At 41.2% G+C, this 10,755-nt stretch overlaps 1 protein-coding gene across 1 annotated transcript in view; it reads right to left on the reverse strand.

Annotated features, from left to right (window-relative positions):
• Window positions 1–10,755, reverse strand: part of LOC107738363 (myotubularin-related protein 13-like) — a 123,699-nt gene that overhangs the window by 69,925 nt on the left and 43,019 nt on the right. The gene's annotated exons all lie outside the window — the stretch shown is intronic.

The following is a 10,755-nucleotide window of genomic DNA, read 5'->3' on the forward strand; positions in this document are numbered from 1 at the left end:
ATTGTCCTCGTCATCCCATGTATTTAAGCCCTAGTCTGTGCAGTCTGTGTTTGTCCGGTCTACTACGTCCCTATGTGTGCATCCTGCCTGTCCGTCCTGTATCTACACTTTTGTGGATTATTAAAGTCCCCCTGTTGTCAAAAATTGTCTCATGCCTTAAAATAGCTTGAATGCAACTCTACACCCTTGCCTCATTTACTATACGTGGATCTATGAATACGCAAACTAGCCCTGCCTCCACTCAGTCACACACCAGCCAGCCATGAGCCAGTGCCTGCTGATCCACTAACTGAACTGTAGCAGGGTGTCTACAGATATGAACAAGTTAAATTTAAGACTTTTTAAGACCTTTTTAATACCACCTTATGTGAAATTTAAGACCAAGCCTGTGATGGAAATACACATATTACATACGTATATGTAATATTTAACGCTGGAGAAAATATTCAGCAATGGTGTTGATAAATGGATTGGCACATGGTTTGTCTTAAAGCATATGAAAAACACCACATAGACAAATAAACAACATAAAAAACTTTTTACGGAAAAAGATTTTTGCATTGCTCATTATCTTCCTCGTGCGTTTCATTCCACCGTAGATGTGACAGAAGACCAGACCTAGAAATAGAGAGGTCCCCGACATGTTTTCCCCGTTTATTTTTCCGTTTTTGTTTTTTTTGTCATGGATTATTACGCCTCCCAACTCATCTCCATTGCCCATGCTAAGCCTGACCTGCTCAACTTCGCCAGGGACTTCGGGACTCAGTGTTTTCAACGCGTCCTGCCCATTTGACGATGAAACACTGAAGTCTCTGTTCTGGATCGGGGCGAATCTTCACCATGCCATCGACCCCCCAGACACCACTGGACTAAGTTGGAGGGAGGCCATCATCCAGTGTCTGGGGAGCGTCAACCCCTGATCTGGAACACAGCCAGAGCCCGCCGCGACCAACGAGTCATCGCCAGAGAGAGCGACAGAGCTGAGGATCGCCCCGGAGCCAGAGCCTGTGACGTCAGACCAGGTGCGAGAGCCAGCTACAGTGCTCACCATGGGGGAGAGCGCTATGGACAGCGAGAGTGCAGAGGGAAGCTCCACCCACTGCACCATGGCTGAGGGTGAGCCGAGCTCAGTGGATTTAAATTCGGATATACATGCAGACATGCCCGCTCTTCTCCCGCCCTTTGTCTGAACTCTCTGTCTGCCCTCCCCCCCACCCTCCCTCTCCTGCCTTCTCCTGTCATCCCGGTTTCTTCAGCTCCACCACCGCTGCTTCCTGGCAGCCCCTCTGCTCACCATCTGTGCGGTGGGATTGCCGCGGGTCTGCCAGTCTCCATCGGCGTCATGGCTGGAGGATCCCTTGTCTCCGCCTCCAGCCTCTGAGTCCCGGACTCTGCCTTGGCCCTTCGACCCAGCGGCTCCACCATGGCTCCTAGCTCCCTTCTCTCCGCCGTGGCCCGTCAGTCCACCAGCTCCGCCGGGCTCCATCGTCCCTCCAGCTCCACCTTGGTCTGTCGTCGACCATCCGCCGCCTCGGGACTCCACTCCTCCGGCTACACCTCGTCTCTCTGTTCCTCTGGCTCTGTCAGGCTCCTCCTTCCCTCCGGCTCCACCTTGGTCCTCTGTCGCTCCGGCTCCACCGCGGCCTTCCGGATCCCCACCTCCGCCTCGGTCGCCGGAGCCATCTGCTCCGCCTTGGCCCTCCGGATCGCCTTCCGGGAGGGGGGCGATCTGTCACACCCCTGGACTGTTTTTGTTGTGTTTTCATCCCTCATGTGCTCCGTGACATCGTTTTCCCTCATGTTTAATTGTGTCATTTGGTTCAGGTGTGTCTTGTTTATTGTCCTTGTCATCCCATGTATTTAAGACTCTAAAATGCTTCACTCACAGAGCATCATTTCAAGTTTATTTAGATTTGCGACCAAAGGTAGTGCTCTACGAGTGGACGAGTTGTTTACTGCCTGACCAGTGGAAAAAGAACAGCAAAGAGCAAACACCGAAAATCCTCTGTGTCCTCAGCGGAGATGGACAGAGTGTCTGAAGGGGGATTGCAGGGCTCTGTTTCCTAATTCTTTGTTATTCACCACTGATAAATATCTGAGTTGAGAGAGCACTAGAAAATAACGCATAAAGATCACACGATTACATGTTCTCCGAATCACTGATAAAGCTGAGCTTATGTAGACAAGCTTAGTCTGTATAAAGTGACTGTCGCTCGATATTCAGGCTCGATCCGGTTTCCTCAAAGAAACTAAAAACAGCACAGCACTTCAATACATCAAATGTGATAATGGTCATGAGGTCAGCTGAACAGCGCTGCCTTTTTTTCAACAAGCAAGTGAAAACGATAATAGGAGCAAATTAAGTTAGGGGGTCCTGCATACCGATCAGACGAAAGTGTGACAGCGCGTTGACAGAGTTAGTGTCGCAAAGGATGGAGAAAGTTAAGATAGGCTCGCATGATGAATAAAGGAGTGACCCATGCTGGCTGTTATGAAACCACAAAGGGAACCTGGAGTAAAACTGAGGTGCTGCTCTATTTATAGATTTTGCTTTTGGAAACTGGCTGGGTTTTGGGTTTGTTTTGTGCAGGGGTCTTGTCCCAAGGGCCGAGATACTATTTGAACTCGTTTAGGCTCACATTACAAGTCCTGCTTTAGTGTAGGAATTAAATGTGTGTAAATTGTCTCCATGTGAGTATTGGGAAAAATTTAATTTCCTAAATAATCACGTCCAAAGATGCAATCAGCAAAAAAACAAATCACAGTAATTACAACATGCACAACCCAAACTGAGTTTATGGGACAACGGGAGGATTAAGTCAATGATAAAATATAAATTTATGGCAAAAATGTAGTAGGTCACAAACTACATATCAAAATTAAATCAGTTTAAGGGTTATTAGAAATGTACTCTTTGTATTCATTTGGGATTCATTTGGTTTAGATTTCATTTTCCACAAGAACCATTTTCAACAAGATTACATACAATGACAAAATATTAAGTGGTGTAATAATGAAGTGAAAAGCATTAAAAGATTTTTGGGGAGTCACATCACAATAATTTACAACATAAACTAACTTTGCTTAGTTATAAAAAGTCAAATTACCTGTTATTTTAGAAAGGCTACTGCTACTTTTGAAAGTTATGAGGGTTTGCAGGTTTTTCCTGTGTGTTGATAGTACCAATAGTAACATAATTCATAACACAACAATCCACAATTCACACAGCTACAGTCCATCAATTAATGTCTTGTGAAAGTGAAATGTGAAGTGAAAAGCTGTGTGCTTGTAAGAAACAAATACAAAGACATTTTTAACTTTAAACCAACACCATTATAATCCATAATAACACTTCCTCCAGTGAAAAAATCCGTCCCCTATTGTCCTCTCACATCAAAATCTAACATATTTGTTTAGAACTGCTTTAGACTGTTTTTGTTTGTAAACACTTTGCTTGATCTGTGCATATTTCTCTCCTGATTCAGATGAAAACAGTTGTATACAAATATGTCGGTGGACTTTGATGTGAGAGGACAACAGGGGATGGACCTTTTCACTGGAAGAAGCATTAGTATGGATTATGGACCATCATTTTGGCTAGAAGCAACAGTTTAAAGATAAAACGCTTTAATGATGGATTTGTTTCATACAAATACAGTTTTTCACTTCACAAGACATTAAATGATACACTTTAGTCATGTGGATTACTTGTGGATCACAGTGATGTTTTTAATCAGCTGCTTGGACTCTCATTCTGACGGCACCCATTCACTGCAGAGGATTCATTGGTGAGCAAGTGATGTAATGCTAATTTGTTCTGAAGAAGAAACACACTTCTCTACATCTTGGATGAGGGTGAGTAAATTTTCTGCAAATTAAAATTTTTGGGTGACCTATTCATAACAACATAGAGACTTCATTATCTTACAAAGATAAGAAGGAGAGGTTTTGCCCAAGTCACGTCCCACTGCTCACAATCTGCTTCTAATTGTCTCGTTTGAGTCTGCGTCAGACATGCAAGCTCATAACGATGCCCACCTCTCAAACTCTGCCGTCTAACCCCCTGCGCAGGAGCCCATTTGATTTGCCCAGACAGTGAAAACATGTCACAAGATCCACCACATCTTATCAGTGGGAGCACAGGATTAAAATACCCCCACAGATGGGAAACACATTTCAACATTATTGGGAGGATTTGGTTCAATTATGAAGAACAATACATTCCAGTGCTGCCTCTTCCAATCTGATAAAAGAAAAATATATTTTAGTGTGTCATGATTTTTACATTAAGTGGGTTAATGGTGTAGCTTTAGGCAAGTACACAACACCTGAAATGCTGGGTCCCTGCAGACGCGTTAAAAACAATGAACGTATAAAAACAAGCCTATTAAATAGTGTGAAATGGAATGGAGAGAATTTTGCACTTTCAGTGACTTTACTCCAAGACTATCACATACAGTTCAGGATGCTTATATGCAAATGCTTGCATTTTTCTTCCTATGGGGTACAATTCCCATTGACATCAATGGATTTGTGATGTCCTCTGACATATCATAACCATAGACTGTAAAAAAAAAAAAAGATGGACGATGTAACCCCACTTCCTTCTACAATAGAAAAGTGAAGCCAAAACATCCCAATGATGTCATTTGGAGCCCGAGTCTGTGCAGTAGTTATCATGAGGTGAAGTCGCGGTATTAAAGTTAACCCAAACTCCCAGATACCCAATTGCAAACTCACAATCATATATGCCACACTCCGTTTTATAGCATCAAATAACTAACTAAAAGCAAACTTATTAGAAAAAACACTTGATCAGCATGATAAAAAATACCTGAAATGATGGAAACAATCTTTGGGAAAAAATTATTTGGCTTGTGTCCCATGTGTTTACATGGCAAGGGCGGGGATTATGACCTATACTGCAGCCAGCCACCAGATGGCGATCAACATATTTTGGCTTCACTTTTCAGGATGTGTGCAGCACACCTGAGCGGAATGCATAAGTGCCTTCAGAATGTAGAACTGATTTGAAAGCAATACCATCATCTCTGTGTAAATTACAAAAACAAAAATTTGGGATAATGGTGACATCATGCATATGCGTATTATGTGTTTAGTCTAATAGGCATGTGCAAGCACTTGACAACCATGATGATACAATGATTTTAGTCCTTTTCGTGGAACCATGTGAATGTGGATCGTTTTGACACTAGCCCCTTTCACACATACAGACTTTACTGGTAAATTACAGATAAATTACTGTTAAGAGATCATGTGTGAATAGGACCTTATCAAAAATACCGGTAAATTTGTTCCGGCAATTTATTTTTATGTATAGCCTCTTTCACACATACAGACTTTACTGGAAAATTACCAGTAAATTGCCGTAAAGAGATCATGTGTGAACAGGCCCTTTTTAAAAATACCGGTAAATTCGTTCCGGCAATTTAACGTTATGAGAAGTTGTAACATTACCAGTAAATTGTAGGAATTCTGCTGTGCGTGAACGCAGAATGAAGATTACCAGTATGAGCATGTATGAGTTCAGAAGACGTGACATAAGACATCTACTCTGGGCCAATCCAGAGCCTTTGAAATTCAAAATTCAACGGCTCTGGGCCAATCATAACATTTTGACGCAGCTGTGAACTCTGCACTGTGTAGTTCGGTTTGAAGTCTGTACACAAATATCACTTGTATTTTCTCTGGGTACCATGTGTCACTATTATAAGTGACCTGATGACAATGTTTGACATCATTTTTAAATGATTTATTTTAAAATAGGTGTAAAACTATCCAAATTTGTGATAAATTTACTCTATAGACATTAAAGAAAGTTTTGAGAAAATGACAGTCAGCAACAATTGCTATGGCAGGACTGGTCAATGACATTTGAAAGGCAGAGCGTAGCAAAGGGTTAAAGGGTTAGTTCACCCAAAAATGAAAATTAACCTGTTATTTACTCACCCTCAAGTCATTCTAGGTGTATACTTTTTTCTTTCAGACGAATCCAATCTGAGTTATATTAAAAATTGTCCTGGCATTTTTAAGCTCTATCATTGCAGTGGACGGGTGTTTCTGTTCAACAGTCCAAAACACGTTAAATAAAGAGAGCGCATCCGTAATAAAACGTGCCTCACATTCAACAGTCCAAAACACGTTAAATAAAGCGCGCGCATCCGTAATAAATCGTGCCTCACACTGCTCCGGGGGGTGAATAAAGGCTTCCTGAAGCGAATCCATGCGTTTTTGTAAGAAAAATATCCTTATTTCAAACGTAATAAACACTTTTCTATCACTTCCGCTATCTGTCATACGCGGAAGCCGTTTCGGCGGATGACGTAAGACGTCGTCGTCGCATGATTAGTGATGAGCACGGAGAGTGAACAAAAAATGCCGGTCATGAATTAGAAGTACAAACCGAGGATTTGTAAAGAAAAATGTCGGAGGATTTCGATATAAGCCAAGAGGAGAGTGGTTTTCCTTTGCTAAAGTAAGGAAACTTTGCTTCCTTTGCTCCTGTAAACGATACTTGTGAGACTAGCATATCTCAGAGGCGCGCACGCGACGCATACGTCCTACATCATCCACCTGAACGGCTTCCGCATACGACAGTCAGCAGAAGTGCGAGAAAAGTGTTATTTGTGTATTACAAAAACGCACGGATTCGCTACAGGAGGCCTTTATTCATGCCCCCGGAGCCGTGTGAGGCACGTTTTATTATAGATGCGCGCACTTTATTTAACGTGTTTTGGACTGTTAAAGAGAAACACCCACCCACGGCAATGGTAACATTTGGAATAGCCAGGACAATTTTTTATATAACTCCGACTGGATTCGTCTGAAAGAAGAAAGTCATATACACCTAGGATGACTCGAGGGTTAGTAAAACACAGGCTAATTTTCATTTTTGGGTGAACTAACCCTTTAACTGTACTAAACAGACCAAGAGTACTCTTTTTGTGATAATTGCATTTTTAATGAACCACACTGTTGTATAGTTATGTGTAGTTTTATTTTAGGCACATTTTATTTGTGCTTGTAGGTCTGACCCAAATTCTCCTCAAATGCGTAATGCATTGTTATATTATTCGCTTTTAGAGTGTGTATGGATCCACACTTCGAACTTCCAATGGAAATAGTAGACCAATCTGGATACCTTTGGGATATTTACTTCAACATACTACAAGTTGGGACTCACTAACTCTAATTTTGAATATTGTTTAGGATAAATAGTATAGGAATTTGGAGGCAGTTCACTGGGTCAAAAGACCGTCTACCATCTAGTCATTCCTAAAAAAACTGATGTAAGGAAAACAGTCCAGAGACATACAGCATAATAAGATAATGGGCTATCATGGTCATTACGTGAAAGAAGTCACCCTGCATTACGAACCTCTGGATAAGCGTATCAAAGAAAAACAGTGAGGATGAGACAAAAGCAGACAAATTGAAAGGACCTTTCTGGAGACCTTAAGACACTGAGCCTGTGATTAAGATCGATGCTTCAGTCTTAATGTGCCTGATGACACAGTGAAGTACTCTTCATGGGTGGCCTTCTCTCTCAATCTCCCACGAGGCTCAGTAGTAAAGGACGCAATATAAATAGAGACGATTAACAGTCTCACTGTGAAATTGAGAGACCGAAAGCAATAGAGAGACAGTGGACATACCGCGCATAGAGGAGAACAGCGCCAGCCGACAGCTGGGGGTCATCAAAGCTCAAAGACATGACGTGCCAAACAGTTTTGTAACCTTCTGGAACCACCAGCCTCTAAAGGCAAAGAATTCCTGCTTTTATTGACCATTTAATTACACATTCTTTATCCTGTCATGATTTGGTTTATTTGTACTCAGCCAGGAAAGCAACAGGAAGTTGACAGTAAGTCTGCATGCAGCCATCGATGTAGATGCTTGTGGTAAACAGACTGATTCATAGTGAATCTGCAGAATTAACCTTCTATGCATTTGAACGGTAAGTGGCCTGCTTAACAAATTAATGTGACTCACAGCATTGAAATGCTTCGTTTGGGTCATGATGACCACCACATCCTGAATACTGAATTAAGTTAATTACACAAAATGCCACATTGCCGGTACTAGGATGCCGCTCTCAATAGAGGTGGAATGTCGGGATGTGATGAACTGGTTCTCATCATGATTACATCATCATTTCCACAGGTAAAAAAAAAAAACTAATACATTCCAGGGCCTCAATTTCAGCACAGGATTGCGATTATTGCAAATAATTTTCCCGCTTATAATGCGGGGAAATCCCACAAACATTTATTCACTATGAAGGTTGAATGAGTAAATTAATCAACACAGATGAACAGATCAATCAGTAATTTAAAATCTTTCTGCCACACTGTAATTTCACAAACAGTATGCGTGTTTCTCTTAACATACTGCACTAAATGGAGTCACATCACTACATGGATATGGAGGAATTCCCCCCATTTTCCAAAATGACATTCAGGCCCTGAATTCTCTAGAGTGTTTTGGTGACACTTGGAACTGGCTGATAATTAAACTCTCAAAAAAAGGCAAATGTCATTCAGTGGTCTCTACAAGAGTGATGGTTCCCATCTGACCTGCTTTCTGGGGAAGAAGAGCCTGTTGTGACATTCTAAATGATTCAAAGCTGTAGAGCCAATTTCCTTGAGCATTCACCGCTTTTTTGAAGGCATCCCTGAATTTTTCTCCTTAAAAACAACAGCAGCATTGCATTTGTCTACAGTGGAATGAACTTGAACTGAGTAGCTTGACTAATGCACATCGTGAAGGTGCTCGGAATCTTACCATCATCTATTGAAAAAACTTTTAGGCACAGTAAGCATGAATGTGGCAAAATTTATTGACATGACACATAAAAACTAATGAAGTGCAAAGCACTGAGGAGAAATATAGATGGAGGCAGCAATATATGTACTGTAAGTATGATGCCAAGAGCCAAAGGACAACAGAGATACAACTCTGAAATTACCTTAAGTGGGATTTAAACCTACAACCTTCGGGATACTAGACCAAACCTGTGCCACATCACTGCACTGCATTGGACAAACACTGTAACAGTAGTGGCAACAAAAAAGATCCAATACGAATATGCTGAAATTACAACTTTCCTCCAAACAGATCTAGGTGCTGCCATAGACTCCCAGCCAGAGGAAGCAGAACAATATGCCAATTTAAACAAAAGGGCTACACACCTTCTACACTTGGCTCCTAATAAAATCCAAAAAAGTGCTTTTGGATAACAGTAGGGTCGCACAGCTGTGCTCATTAAAATCTATGTGTGCTATCAGAATGACAGTTGATATGATGATATACTCATAACAATCCAACATCCTGTAAGACCTGGTAAGCAGGATGCAGTGTAATTAATGACTGTTACACTTCATGCTCTGTGACTGCAGAAGTAAATGACTGGCAAACACCATATAAATATAGCCAAACATGGCAATAAAAACAGTCCATGCAGTTGGAATAAGACTGCAAATTGGCAAACTGGCAGAAAGGATGCTGTTGATCCAGTTGGTGTCCAACAGTTTATCTCAAAAGATGCTGAGAAGTTTGAAGCCGGTTATACTGACCTGTAGTGAGGTCTGCAAGAAATACACATGGCTGATAAAATTTAATAGGCCTCCAGCAATCGTTCTTGTTCATCTGTCCAACTGATACTGCAGTATATTAGCACTTTTAGCAAAGAAAAAGCGTGTCAAATTTTAACTTCCTTACTCCAACGGTTTTTACAAGATTCCCCTTGTTACAGCATCCATCTATGGGTGAAACTCGGCATGCATTCTCCTAACAACCTGGTGTCCATGTGTAACTTATTTGGACATTCAGAAGATGTAGGTCCATTAGTCAATATAGGCCTTTTGGCAAAAATGTATTGGCTTGTTTCTGCAGAACAATCAATGGACTTGAATAACCTATATTCCATTCAGAGACTATATTCTGGTATTTATCCCGAAAATGGATACATCAGAAACAGGCATCAGCGTGCCTTTAACAGCCCACATTAGTTTACCAGATTATAGAGCAAAGCCTTTGCGATTAAGCAGCCATTAAGCAGCCTGGAGTTGTGATACTACCTGCTTGGCCAAAACTTGACACTTATTGCCAATCTTGCCCTAATACAGTAGACTATCTCAGTCAAAGGCACTGGTGCACTGGTTCCTTGCACTCCAGGACTTCCACTTTGTGCTGAAAGGAATGTGGATGCACAATGTTTTTCCTCTCACAATGTGGGACAACTTAAAATCTTCTACAGGAGCTGTGCCTCTAGTCTCATTATCACTGGAAGGGACTGAAGGCTGATTTATACTCAATGCATTCGCAAGTTTGCTCATTTCGCGTGGCGGTGTGCACGACATTTTTTGTAACTTTCCACGCAGTTCTGCTTCCGAAGATGCACGAGTTCAAAGCGACTCTAGCTGAACATGCACATCTGTGCCGGCATTTGTGTGAAACAGAAGCAGTTTGATGTTAAGTTCAAACTCCACCAGGTGCAACTTTTAATGCTTTGAGGGAAAACAATGCAAAGTTTTTTTTTTGCATAGTTTGTCCAATGCTTTTTAATTGAAGTACGTTTATTTTTTATTGTATAAAAATAGAAATAGAATTAATTTAGATACTATTTATACACTATTTGCTTAAAGTTGTCCTGTGTTTGATGCGAAATAAACACAAAAGCTTAAGATTATTTTAATCAGTTTGTACATAAAGAAATTATTAATTCATCAACTC

Source organism: Sinocyclocheilus rhinocerous, unplaced genomic scaffold (genome assembly GCF_001515625.1).
Source record: "Sinocyclocheilus rhinocerous isolate Xijiao unplaced genomic scaffold, SAMN03320098_v1.1 scaffold1065, whole genome shotgun sequence".
NCBI classification, from domain to species: Eukaryota; Metazoa; Chordata; class Actinopteri; order Cypriniformes; family Cyprinidae; genus Sinocyclocheilus; species Sinocyclocheilus rhinocerous.